Source organism: Myotis lucifugus, unplaced genomic scaffold (assembly GCF_000147115.1).
Source record: "Myotis lucifugus unplaced genomic scaffold, Myoluc2.0 scaffold_100, whole genome shotgun sequence".
In the NCBI taxonomy this organism is placed as follows: Eukaryota; Metazoa; Chordata; class Mammalia; order Chiroptera; family Vespertilionidae; genus Myotis; species Myotis lucifugus.
In genome coordinates this window covers 2,363,879-2,376,635 of record NW_005871148.1, presented here as the reverse complement: position 1 = coordinate 2,376,635, position 12,757 = coordinate 2,363,879, and positions in this window count along the sequence as shown.

Below are 12,757 nucleotides of genomic sequence, written 5' to 3'. Positions count from 1 at the left end.
TAGTGCACGTCGGATTCCAGAATCCCAGCTTCTTCTGGCCTTTCAGTGCTCGTTCCGGGTGGGTGTGCTATGGAGGATGAATCACCCCAGGGTCTCTGGTGCAGAGAAGGCTTGGGCTGCCGGCAAGTGCTGTTGGGAGCTGGGACCTTGGAGAGTCTGTGAGCTCCTAGCACCTTGGGAGCTTCCTGAGAGGCAGGTTAGGGTGGGGCAAGCAGCAGGGACCCACAGGCAGCAGCCAGCATGGGCTGGGGTGCTGGCTGGGGCCTCCCTCTCTCCCCAAACTCCTTTCTCTCTCTCCCTTCTCTTCCCTTCCCTTCCCTTCCCTTCCCTTCCCTTCCCTTACCTTCCCTTCCCTTCCCTTCCCTTCCCTTCCCTTCCCTTCCCTTCCCTTCCCTTCCCTTCCCTTCCCTTCTCTTCTCTTCTCTCTCTCTCTCTCTCTCTCTCTCTCTCTCTCTCTCTCCCCCTCCCTGGAAGTTGCCTCTGTGTAAAGTGGGGGTGTGATAGCACCTACCTCAGAGGCTGTCTGAGGATGAGACCGGAGCTGAGGTGTGTGTATGTGTGAAGGGCTTAGAAGGGTGCCCGGCGTGGTAAGTTCTACACGACTGTCAGCTGTCATTTTCTGCCCCTGGGATCGTGGGCCTGTGTGAGGAGTTTCATCACCTTCCAAACCGGCTCAGGGGCCCGAGTCAGGGCTGATCAGGGCCGTCTCACTCTGAGACGGGCACCTTTGAGGGTTTGTCTGTCCAGAGGGCCTTGACTCTGGGGTCCATGCTGACCCCTCTGGACGTGCCTGTAACGGCCTTATCATCAGGTTACGTGCAGGTAGAATGCGCCCCATCCCCGCTGGCTTCGCAGGGTCTGCCCATCCTCTGCGCCAGCCGCCTCCGGCCTCGCCAAAGCGGCAGCACCAGGCTGGGCCTTCCCTGGTGGCTCCAGAATCTCCTCCCGGCACAGGTGACCTGGCCTCCTCCCTGTTACTCCTGACAGGTCTCCCGGCTTCCACGCGGCCCCCAGCACTCCCCACCCCCCCACCAGCAGCCAGAGCACCTGCTGAGAGCATTCAGAGGAGCCCTCCCAAGCCACCTCATCCGAAGGGCCCCTCCCCCGCCTCATCCTCCTCTCTTTACTCTGAATTCAACACCCTCTGCACCGATCTCATCTATACGGTAAACACCTCCTCACCTGATGCGCCCCGTGTCCCCAGGGGCCCAGGACAGGACAGGCACGTGCTGGCATATGTACATGTGTTTCATTTTGTTCTGTTAATCCTCACCTGAGGATGTTTTTCCATTGATTTTTAGAGAGAGTGGAAGGGAGGGGGAGAGACACAGAGAAAGAAACATCCATGTGAGAGAGACATCGATTGGTTGCCTCCGCAAGTGCCCCGACCAGGGCCCGGGATCAAGCCTGCAACCCAGGTACATGCCCTTGACCGGAATTGAACCTGGGACCCTTCAGTCCTCGGGCTGACGCTCTATCCACTGAGCCAAACCAGCTAGGGCTGTACATGTACATAGTTTAATCTCGAGATAAAACGCTGGCCCTGGAGCTCCCGCGATGGGATGGGGCACCGGCCTGTCTCAGTGGTTTGAGGCAGGAGGTCTGGAAGCACCGGGCCTGGGGCGCGCGCTCAGTACGTGGTAACTGCTCGGTGGTCCCAATTGCTGTGGTTTTCAAGGGGGTGGGGAGGCAGATGGTCCGAACACATCCCTTCAATCCCCTCCCCCCACAAATGCCAGTGATCATTCCCGTAGCCTCTACCGACCTTCAGGAGTTCTGAATTAACCCTTTGTACGCCACAAGCATCTGTAGGCGCAAGCGGCGGACCTTCCCCGCACGCCATGCGCGTCTATAACAAAAAGTGTTTTCCCTAAGTGGCAGCCCTGACCAACTTTAAAATCATTTTTTGTGAGAATTTTCAGCTGAAAATATTCAACAACACCCGAATTGTGAGTAATATATTTATTTTATAATATTCATTGAAAATTGATTTTTTTAAAATTCAATTCAAAATATCGTGGCGTGTGGGCATGGATGGTTCCCGTTTTGGACGCGTGGCAGTTACCTGGTTAAACAGAAACATTTTCCTGGAAGGGGTAGCGCCTGTTTGCTCACACCCACCTCCATCGAAGGGAGTTTGCAGGGAAAGTGCACACAAGCTTGTTGAAGAGTGAGAGAGGGACACGACGGTCCAGCTCGCAGATGGACCAGCTCACAAGGTCAGACACCTGCACTCCCCAGGGACATCTGAGGAAGCCCAGGTCCCTCAGTGGGCAGGTGGCAGGGCGGGACTCGAACCTGGGCCTCTGGCGCACAGCCGGTGCCTCCTGCTGCAGGGCCTCGGCAGTTGGAGAGCAGCAGGAGGAGATTGGGGACAGGGCGGGGCCAGAGGGGCCAGAGCAGAGGCTGTGTGGGCAGTGGAGCAGAGTTCAAGATGGAGAGCTTCCACATTCCAGTCTTGACCGTGGCCCACGGCTATCGCTGCCCCTGGCCGGAGAGACCCCGCTGCCCCGGTGGGCCCACCTGGTCCACTCCCAGGGCCCGGCCTCCCAGGTGCACCTGCGGGGCCACCAAGGTCAGCCCCTGTTGCAGGTTAAATGCCCCAGCTTGGCTGGGAGTGGCTCCCGGCTCCCAGCTCCCAGGCTAATCGCTGTCATCACCTGCCGCCCCACGTGATCGCCAGGATTAAAGAGCTCAGTGTGAAACCGCTTTGAACTGTGTGGAGGAGAGGGTTCCAGGACAGGACAAGAGGTGGAAACAAGCAGAACGATGGCCGATGGCCCGTGGGGACAAAGCGCCACTTCTGGGTGCTTCTCTGGACGCCCACCCCTACATTCCGCACAGGCCTCTCTGCACTCAGCCCGGAGCTCTCCCCTCCCCTCTGCAGACATACAGACTGAGCGGTGCGGCTCCTCCACGGCCCCCATCACACGGGAATTCCTTTGGACTAAGCAGGTCGGGTTCAGTCGCCTTGTCTGTGACTTGGGGGCAATCAGAGAATCCCCCTACTGCTCACTGAGCGAGCGCAGAGGGATGGGGCTCCGTAGTAAGAGGAAGCAGACAAATAAGACTGCCCGAGCCTTTGCTACGGAGAGGCAGGTATGGTCCATTCCACTGGGCGGACGCGGCCCTAGGTTCCTTCCACTGGTCGTGAACCAGCCGGGAAGGCACTGGGGTGTTTGCCCTGCGGTCTGCAGACCGTGGCTCCCAGGAGAGAAGAGCCGCTAACAGCATGGCCAGACCAGAATGAACGACTCTTCTTAGACACTTGTTTCTTTGTCTTGTCGTCTCGGTGCCTTAGGAATAGGAGGGGAGAGTTGAGGGAAAGTCCGGAGCACCTGCTTGAGTTTTCTTCAAATCGGTTACAGCTGAAACCGGTTTGGCTCAGTGGCTAGAGCGTCAGCCTGCGGACTCAAGGGTCCCAGGTTCGATCCCGGTAAGGGGCATGTGCCTGGGTTGCGGGCACATCCCCAGTGGGAGATGTGCAGGAGGCAGCTGATCGATGTTTCTCTCTCATCGATGTTTCTAACTCTCTATCTCTCTCCCTTCCTCTCTGTAAAAAATCAATAAAATATATTTTTTAAAAAATCAGTTACAGGTTGGCACTCACCAGTCTCCTCTGGGTGATAGTAAGATGAGAGAGAGAAAGAGAGAAGGGGGGCAGGAAGGGAGGAAAGGAGAGAGAGAGGGAGGGAGGGAGAGAGAGAGAGAGAGAGAGAGAGACAGAGACAGAGACTGGGCTGGAGGAGCGTTCCGGCCAAGCAGGCGGTGGAGGAGTCGGTGGGGCGTGCTTATTCCCGATTCTGGGAAGTCTGTGATGACTCCTGCTGGAACTCTCTCTTCAGGAGTCCAAAGCGGTTGGATTGCAAACAACAAGAAGTCCGGGCTGGGAGAGAGGTGTTGAGGTGTTTCTCCGGTGGATTAATAAAAGCCTCCAAAAGAAAATGCTTCAAAGCTTAAGGGCTCGCTGGTGACTCAGATGGATTTTTATACCTACACCAAAGCCAGAGGCAAAAGCAGACCATGCCTCGTTACCCGAAAACACGTCTTCCCCAGAATCCCTCCAAAATGCAGTGGTCTTTTAGCATTCCAGTGGGGGTGGGCATTCTGGAGAAAGCGCGCAGGAGACAGGCAGCAAGAAGAGCTCCGTTGAAGGAGAAGGAATTTTTTTTTTTTAATTCCCTTTTCAAGGGGCATCCCTTGTCATTCAAACTGTGAGGCAACTTCACTGGGACATCCAAGTGCTTTAACTTTCCAAGCATGAGATTGTCATCGTCCCTCTGTCCCTGTTCTCTCTCCCATAAATTCATTTATATATTTTATTATATATTTACATATATATAAATGTCTAGACAGTTTTTCCTTCCCACTCCTGGGCCTTTTGAGAATAGGCTGCGGATGTCATCATGCCGTTCCTTCTAGCATGCATGTCCCAGGAACAAGGACATTCTCTTACAGAACCACAGTGAATGGATCAAATTTAGGAAATCCCCACTGAGTCCATGCTTCTCTCTAATCTATGGTCCACATGCCAATTTCATCAATGATCCCAATAACGTCCTTTATAGCAACGTCTTTTCTTCTGGGTCACTATCCACCAGCGGTTCTCAACCTGTGGGTCATGACCCCTTTGGCAGTCGAACGACCCTTTCACAGGGGTCGCCTAAGACCATCCTGCATATCAGATATTTACATTATGATTCATAACAGTAACAACATTACAGTTATGATGTAGCAACGAAAATAATTTTATGGTTGGGTCACAACATGAGGAACTGTATTTAAAGGGCCAGAAGGTTGAGAACCACTGACCTAGAATCACTGAAAGCAAGCATGGCTTTTAGGTCTTAATTGAACCCCATCAATGTCCGTACTGTTTTGTGGGTATATTTCCCACTTGCTTTCAGAAAGGATTTTGAGCCGCATACAAAAAAAAGCACAGATATTTAGTAAGATGACATCGAAATTTAAAATATCAGGTGAGAGAAGTGAAACAGAGGGAATTGGAGAGAAAGGGAAGGAAACAAAAGCCAGGAACGAGATTGCTACCTAACAGACATGCCACGAAGTCCTTCACGCTTGTTGCTGGAGGTGAACCTGCTTTTGCCTTGAGCTTCCTCGTGGCCAAAGCAAAGAAGGAAACAAGATCAAATACGCATGCCAGCAGCGTGGTCCCAGGTGGGGGTTTCTGTCTTCTAAGGTAGCTTTTCTTGCTTGTTTTTTAACGTTAATGTCCATAGTTCATGACAGTGGTACACACTCTCTAGCCAGCTTCTTCTCCAAACTCCTGCCTCTCTGCGCTCTGGGGTGAAGGGTGGCAGAAGCTGGGAGATGCCTCAGCGACCTCAGTGACCCTCCCCGTGTCGCCCCTGTGGTCCCCCAGTTCCTGCTTTCATGGCACTGTCACCATGGGTCGTTTTCTGTGAATCGATTGAAATGAACAGTGGTTCACGTACACTGTGCGTGGATTGCACGCTTGCTTCTCTCCTGCTGGAGCCTGAGCTCCTGGAGGGCAGGGGACCCCTCTCTTCTGGGCCCGGGTGTGTCTCTGAGGCCTAGGACAATCCCCAGCACCCAGGAGTCCCCCAAAGCCTTCGTGGAGTACATGAGTGTCCCCAGGCCCTGCCTTTCCCCCTCCGCCCCGTGGCATGCCACTCCTTTCTCCCCTGTGAACTCTGCAAATTCTGGAGGAGCCAGAACCGTTTCTCTGCTTGAACGGGGCATCCAACCTCTCCGAGGACAGCCGGGCAGCTGGTGGACACTCGATCGCACTTGCTGACAGATGGACGTTGGGACAGGCCGAGCTGGGCCTGGGACGGAGGCCGGCGTTGGCTGGGGAGGTGAGGACACCCGCCTCCCCCTCTGTTCGCTGCAGCTGCACAAAAGAGCCATCTGGGCCCCACCCGGCGGGAGGGGGGCCCGGCGGCGCCAGCGTTCCCTGTGAACCGGCGCTGGGCAGCCTCTGCCGCCGCCGCCCTCCTCCCCCGTGGAGCTCAGAGCCTCGGCAGGCGGGCGCCACGTGGCATTAGGGCTCCAGCCCCCACCAGATGCCGGGCTCCCGAGGGCACGCCGCCACCCACGCCGCCCTCTGGCACCATAGGGGTCCTTGGGGAGCAGCTGGCTTGGCCGAGGGTGCCTGCTCTCTGTCTGCGGCCACCTCCCCTCGTCCCAGCCTCCTCACACCTCCACCTCCCTTCCCCCCACCCCGCACACGAGGCAGGCCCTGGTTCCACGCTCGGGACTCAGTCAGAGCCTCCCACACATCTTTTATTAATATTAATTCTTTAAAAAAAAATTTTTTCAGTGCTATTTACCATCTGTTTTTTCCCTTGGCTGAAAATAATTGGAGACGAAACTCCTGCGTCGTCGTCTCAGAGGGAACAATGGGGACAGACAATGACTGCGTTTTTCCCCAGCAAACAGGCTGCAGTGCGCTCGCCTCGCCGGTTGCAGATGCTGCACGGAGTCAGATGGGTCTCGCATCCCAGTGTTGCTCCTCCTCTGCCTGCTCAGGGCCCCGTGCCTCTCGGGTGCAGAGCACCTCTTCCGGGGGGTCCTTTGGTTCCTATCAGCCCAGGTCACTGACTTCCCTCCGTCCTAACAGCCTCTGGCACGTGTGACGTCCCACTCAAGTTTGCACCATCTGCAAATATAAATAGCCCGGTCTTGCTTCCATTAGAGGCCCGTGAACAGAATATTCCGAACCGACTGCCGTGAGGCCCGGGCCGCCAGGATGGGCTTCTGCTCGGAGAAAGGAAGGGATGGCTGTGTGGTTTCCATCCTCCGCGGAGCCAGAGCGTTAGGCTCCCTGTCAGATGGGCTCTGGGCCTCCCTAGATCCCTGCAGCCCAGGGATGGGAGTTCCCCAGGGAGTTCGGGGAGTTCTGCTGATGTGATGCTGTGCCCTCGTCCTAGTCTAGGTCCTCTGCCCTTGTGCCCACCTGTCAGCACAAAGGGTGCAAAGTTGGCAGCAGAGCGACCCACCATCACCCCAGGGCCGGCATGGGTGGCAGCTGGGTTCCATTTCTTTTTGTTGTTGTTGTTGTTAATTTTCATGCAAGGACATTTTCCCATTGACTTTTAGAGAGAGTGAAAGGGAGAGGGAGAGACAGAAAGAGAGAAACATCAATGCCCGCAATCCTGCAGACTGAAGGCCGATGCTCTATCCCTGAGCCAGACTGGCTAGGGCGGGGCTCCGTTCCTTACAGGCACTCGCCGACTTCCCCTTCTTCCCACCAGAGCCTCTTCGGCCTCCTGCTCTAATCTTTGGAGGTGCCTGTCTTTCAGGTCCTGAGCTTACCCTTCAGCTCTCTCTCCCAGTCCCTCTCCCACATGAAGACGCGGAGAGAAGACAGCTGTCTATGCACCAGGAAGCAGGCCTGGCCAGATCCACCATGTCCTCCCAGCCAAGCATGCTATTTGCCTCTGTCCACCAGCATCCTACAGAGGGACCTCAAAATAAAACAGATATAAAGCACTTGGTACCCACAGCATGTGCTGTAGGGGGTGGCCATCATGTTGTGTGTAGACCATGCCCTCAGTGGGCAAAAATTGGAAGACGGAGCTGCTCCGGCCCAGGAACCAGGAACAAGCCCCCCAGCCCCTTCCTGCTGGCTTCCCCATCCAAAAACCAGCTCCCTCCCAGGAAAGCCAGATCCTGGCTATCTTTGGGTGCCCCAGGAGCCCCCAGCACCATGGGCTGCTCGCTCCTGCAAGCCCCATCTCCCACATGGGCCTGGGGAGCCTGAGCTGGAACTCAACCCTCTATTTCTATTTATGCAGGGGGACTGGTTCCCTGCACTTAAGTGGAGGCTTAATTCCGAAAGCCTGACGACACACCACATTCTCCCTGGCAGGACGATAGCCAGCGTGCTCTTCTTTGATCTGCAAGGACGTCACTCAAGTTCACGATGGGCTGGATTTGTGTTTCACACTCCGATGCATCCATGATCCCCCGGAGGAGCCAGGTAAGCTCTGCGCACTTGCATTTTAAGAGCACCTTCCAGGCCCTCCTGCCCCGTTTGTTTTGTAGTCAACATGGCCATCCTGTCCCACGTGGAACTTGGCTATTAAAACTCTCTGTGAATCCATAATGTGTTTACTCAGAGTTCTGGAGGCTAGAAGTCAAGATGGAGGTGGTGGCAGGGTTGATTTCTGCTGAGGCCGCCAGTAAATGGTCATCTCCCTGGGCCCTCACATGGTTTTCCTTCTGCCAGTGTCTGTCCTGATCTCCCTCTTCTATGGGCGCCGGGCATGTTGGATTAGGGCCCACCCTAAGGACCTCATTTTACCTTCATTACCTCTTTTTTTTTTTCAGACCCTATCTCCAAATGCAGTCACAATCTGAGGTCCTGGGGGTTAGGACTTCCCCATATAAATTTGGAGGAGACACAATTCAGTCTGTAATACCAGCTGCAGTCAACAGGGCCATCCTGTCCCAAGTGTAACTTGGCTATTAAAACTCTCTGAAAATCCATAATATGGGGCAGAAAGATCTGCTTGTTGAGATATGGCACCGAAACTCAGCTTGTGCCCTAGCCAGTTTGGCCCAGTGGATAGAGCGTCAGCCTGTGGACTGAAGGGTCCTGGATTCGATTCTGGTCAAGGGCACATGCTCCCGTTGTGGGCTCGATCCCCAGTAGGGAGCGTGCAGGAGGCAGCCGATCCATGATTCTCTCTCATCACTGGTGTTTCTATCTCTCCCTCTCCCTTCCTCTCTGAAATCAATGAACTATATGCATATATGAAACACAGCTTGTATCGGTCAAGGTCTGACCTCCAGGTGAGCGTTAGGGGGATGCAGTTGTCACACTGTATGAGAGGTGCTGTTGAATCCGAATCTGGAGACAGCTCGGTACCTTCAGTCAATCATCCACAAGTTTCATGCTGTGCAGCGTGAGATGAGGGCGCTCTTGTAAAGGGCACTGGAAAGAACAGTGGCTGTTGGAAACCATCTGAAACAGCATTAGACCCACTGCCTGAGTTCGAATCCCACGTCCACCACTCACTGGTGCAATGAACTCAGGCGAGTTAGGTGGTGTCTCTGCTGGGCCTCGTCTGAAGGCGTGGACCATCGCAGGACCGTATGGCGATGGAGTGAGATAACCATGCGAAGCTCTTACCAGAAATCCCGGAGCCTAATAGGTGCACATCCCTCCGAGCTGTTGGCCGTACTTCCAGTTGTCCTTCCAGATGAAAGCTGTGGACGGGACCAAAGTCAGGGCCAGCGTGGGTCTCTGTGGCTCATTTCTGGAGTTGGCTTTTTCTGACTCTCCCCAGCTTCCTCCAGGCGAAATAGCTCCAATTCCTTTAACCTTGCTTCCCAGAGCCTGGTTTCCACGGCTTTGATCACGTCTGTGGCTCCTGCCTGGACACCCTCCAGCCTCTCCGCGCCCTTTCAGGAGGGTGACACCGGCTGGACTCCGCAGCCTAATGAGGCGCTGACTAACGCGGGACTGAGAGGGGGCATGGCTGGGGGCCGGGGCATGTCCCGGGCCTTTTATGTGTGTGGAATCCAGTCGGCTTTGAAGATGGCAAGGCGCTCTGTTGACTTGGACCAGATGCCCTGGACGGGCTTGTGAGAGATGGTTCAGATTTCAAATATTCTATTTGATTGTCCCCATAAACCAGTAAAATGTCCCAGCCGTTCTAACGTTTCTGCTTCCCCACTGCAGCCCCCAAGGGCCCCTCAGCCATGGATGACACCAAAATGCAACACCGCCGCCCCCCCCCCCCGCACTCCCCCTCCTGGCCCGGCAGGGGATGGATGACATCCTGATGTGGCGAGGTCATAGGATGGCAGTCCTAGAGTGGGAAGGTTGTCCCAATTTCACACGCCCTTCCCTTCTGTGAGCCAGGCATTGTACGTCATGCCAGACCACTCTGTTAGGCCTTCGCATTCAGAAAATAGCGATCATGCGGACAATCTCGCTCATTTGTTCTTGGCCTGTGGACAGCGATCACCACTCGGTCTTTCCCCCTTAAACCTGTGTCTGGTCTCAAACCTTAGCTCAGGGTCAAGCACCCGGTAGGGACTCACCCATAGTGGGTGACCAAGTGGAAGCTGGTCCTGTCTTCCTCCTGAACAGATGGCGGCTGCTTTTTGCCCTAAATATATCACCTTCTAATTGTCCTATTGAATTTCACCCGGTTTTTGTAGGGCCATGTTTTCGATTTGTCACGGTTGTTTTGAATTTTATTCTTGGCTTTCTGAGTGTGAGCCACCCCACCAAACTGAGAGTCGTGTGAGGATTTGAGGAGCCCAACCTCCATCCTTTTGTTTAAGTCATTGGTAAGGGTCAGCCCACAGTTCATCCCCAGAGGGGTGTGTGGGGGGGGTGTCTTTCCAGGACCCGCCATGGCACTGATTCCGTGATCGGGAATGGCTCTTTCTGTGGCCGGAGAAATGTGTTCACTGCAGAACATTTACGAAGTGCAGATAAGCACAAGAAGGAAATAAAAATGACTCGCAACCCCACCAGGCACATGTAAGTGCTGTCATTCGATGTGGATTCTTCATGTTAAATATATAGACATTCATTGATGTGGGTTAAGTGGCATGCATTGGACGGTGATGGGCTTATTGGTGGGGTGGATCGTGTAGCATGCCCAGAGAGCTAGTTATTCACACTCCATTACTACACAGACACTCCCAAATATAAAGTTTTATATATAATGTACACACACACACACACACACACACACACACACACACATGCACACACGCATAACACAAGCTCTATTGGTCCAAGGAAACAAGACTAGCACTGTGAGCTCTTTTGAGAAACGTTCTTCACTGCGTTGGCCTTGAAAAGATTAACGATGTGCGTCAACACATTAAAGGCTCTGAGAAATCCTACAGTAAAAAAAAAAAAAAAATATCCTATGTAATTTTTTCTAACTTGACATCCCCCTAATTTTTAAAAAAATCCTCACCCAAGGATATGTTTTTAGAGAGAGAGAAACATCAATCAGTTGCCTCCCATACATGCCCTGACCAGGGATTGAACCTACAGCCTCGGTATGTACCCTGACCAGGAATCGAATCTGCAACCTTTTGGTGTATGGGATGATGTTCCAACCAACTGAGCCACCCAGTCAGGGCTTCCTCAAGTTTAATTCTCTATAAGATTCTGTTTTTAGAAGCACCTATTACTATTCCTCTGAGAAACATTTGTAGAAATGCTGTTATGGGTTAAATCTTAACATCAGGATAAAGAGAAATAATAATTTTTAAAAGCACTTGACTTAAAGTTAGCAGATCAGATCTCTTCTTTGCCTTTAATGAGTGTAAGACCTTGGATAAGTCCTTTTGTCTGAGCCTTGATTTAGCAAAATGATTATATTCCCCGTGTAACCCCAACCTGCCATGTTTTTCCCTTACAGTGAAGATGAATTAAAATTAAATTGGTCTAGGACCGTGGTCGGCAAACCATGGCTCGCAAGCCACATGTGGCTCTTTGGCCCCTTGAGTGTGACTCTTCCACAAAATACCACATGTGGGCGTGCACGTACAGTGCAATTGAAACTTCGCGGCCCATGCGCAGAAGTCGGTATTTTGTGGAAGAGCCGGTATTTTGTGAAAGAGCCACACACTAGGGGCCAAAGAGCCGCATGTGGCTCGCGAGCCACGGTTTGCCAAGCCGCAGTTTGCCGACCGCTGGTCTAGGATAATGTGTTCTTCACAACATTATTTGGTGGTTTCCTCCTGTCTCACAGTAATAGCCATCATATACATTTTTAATATATTTTTTATTGATTTCAGAGAGGAAGGCAGATAAAGAGATAGAAACATCAATGATGAGAGCGAATCATTGAGTGGCTGCCTCCTGCACACCCCACACTGGGGATCAAGCCCACAACCCAGGCATGTGCCCTGACTGGGAATCGAACCGTGACCTCCAGGTTCATAGGTCGGCACAACCACTGAGCCACACCGGCCGGGCTCCATCATATATTTAGCATGTAACACAGGTTAACTCACTGGATCCTTGCAACATCCTCATGGTGAGTAGCAGGAACTGAAGGGGTTAAATTCACTTGCTCTACAGTCTCATAGCCAGTGAGAGAGTTGGGATTCGAACCCCAGGACCCCTGCTCTTAGTCACTAAGCTGCACCCCCCCCCATCCCCCCGTGTTCCCCCAAATGGTTCTAGCATCTTCCCAGAAAAGGTTCGGCTGCTGGTCACTGGGTCCAGGGCTCGTTCGCTCTCTTTTTCTTCTCCAGAAGTGAGCAGTCATTCACCAGTTCCCATCCTCAGCTCCCTGGTCCTGTGATGCTGCCGGTCTCACGGTTCCACCTGCCCCACCCAGATGTAGGAACGAACCTTCCTTCATCCTGGTGGGATCCACTCCCTATATGGCTGAAGGGAAGGGGGCATTCCTGCCCACCGCCCCATTGGACTGGCTTCCTCCTCCTGCCTTTAATGGGAGTGGGGTGGGTAGGTGGTGGAGGGGCCGTTCCGGTGTGCAGCAGCCGCTCCTGCCTGCCTGCTCTTCTTAGTGAGAAATGGCTAGGATGCAAGGAGCGCTTACTACGTGGCAGGCACAGTTCATGTGGGCAGCCATCTCAACAACCCTACGAGGCATGAGGTCCTTAATTTACAGATGAATCCTTGGAGACACAGAGAGGTCGAGTTCTGTGCCAAAAGCCTCACAGCTTGTAAGAGTCAGAGCTGGGATGCAAACCCCGACCCAGTCCTTTCCCATGGGGCTGTGCACTTCCTCCTCTGGAATACTGCCTCCTCCCTCCCGCCGAC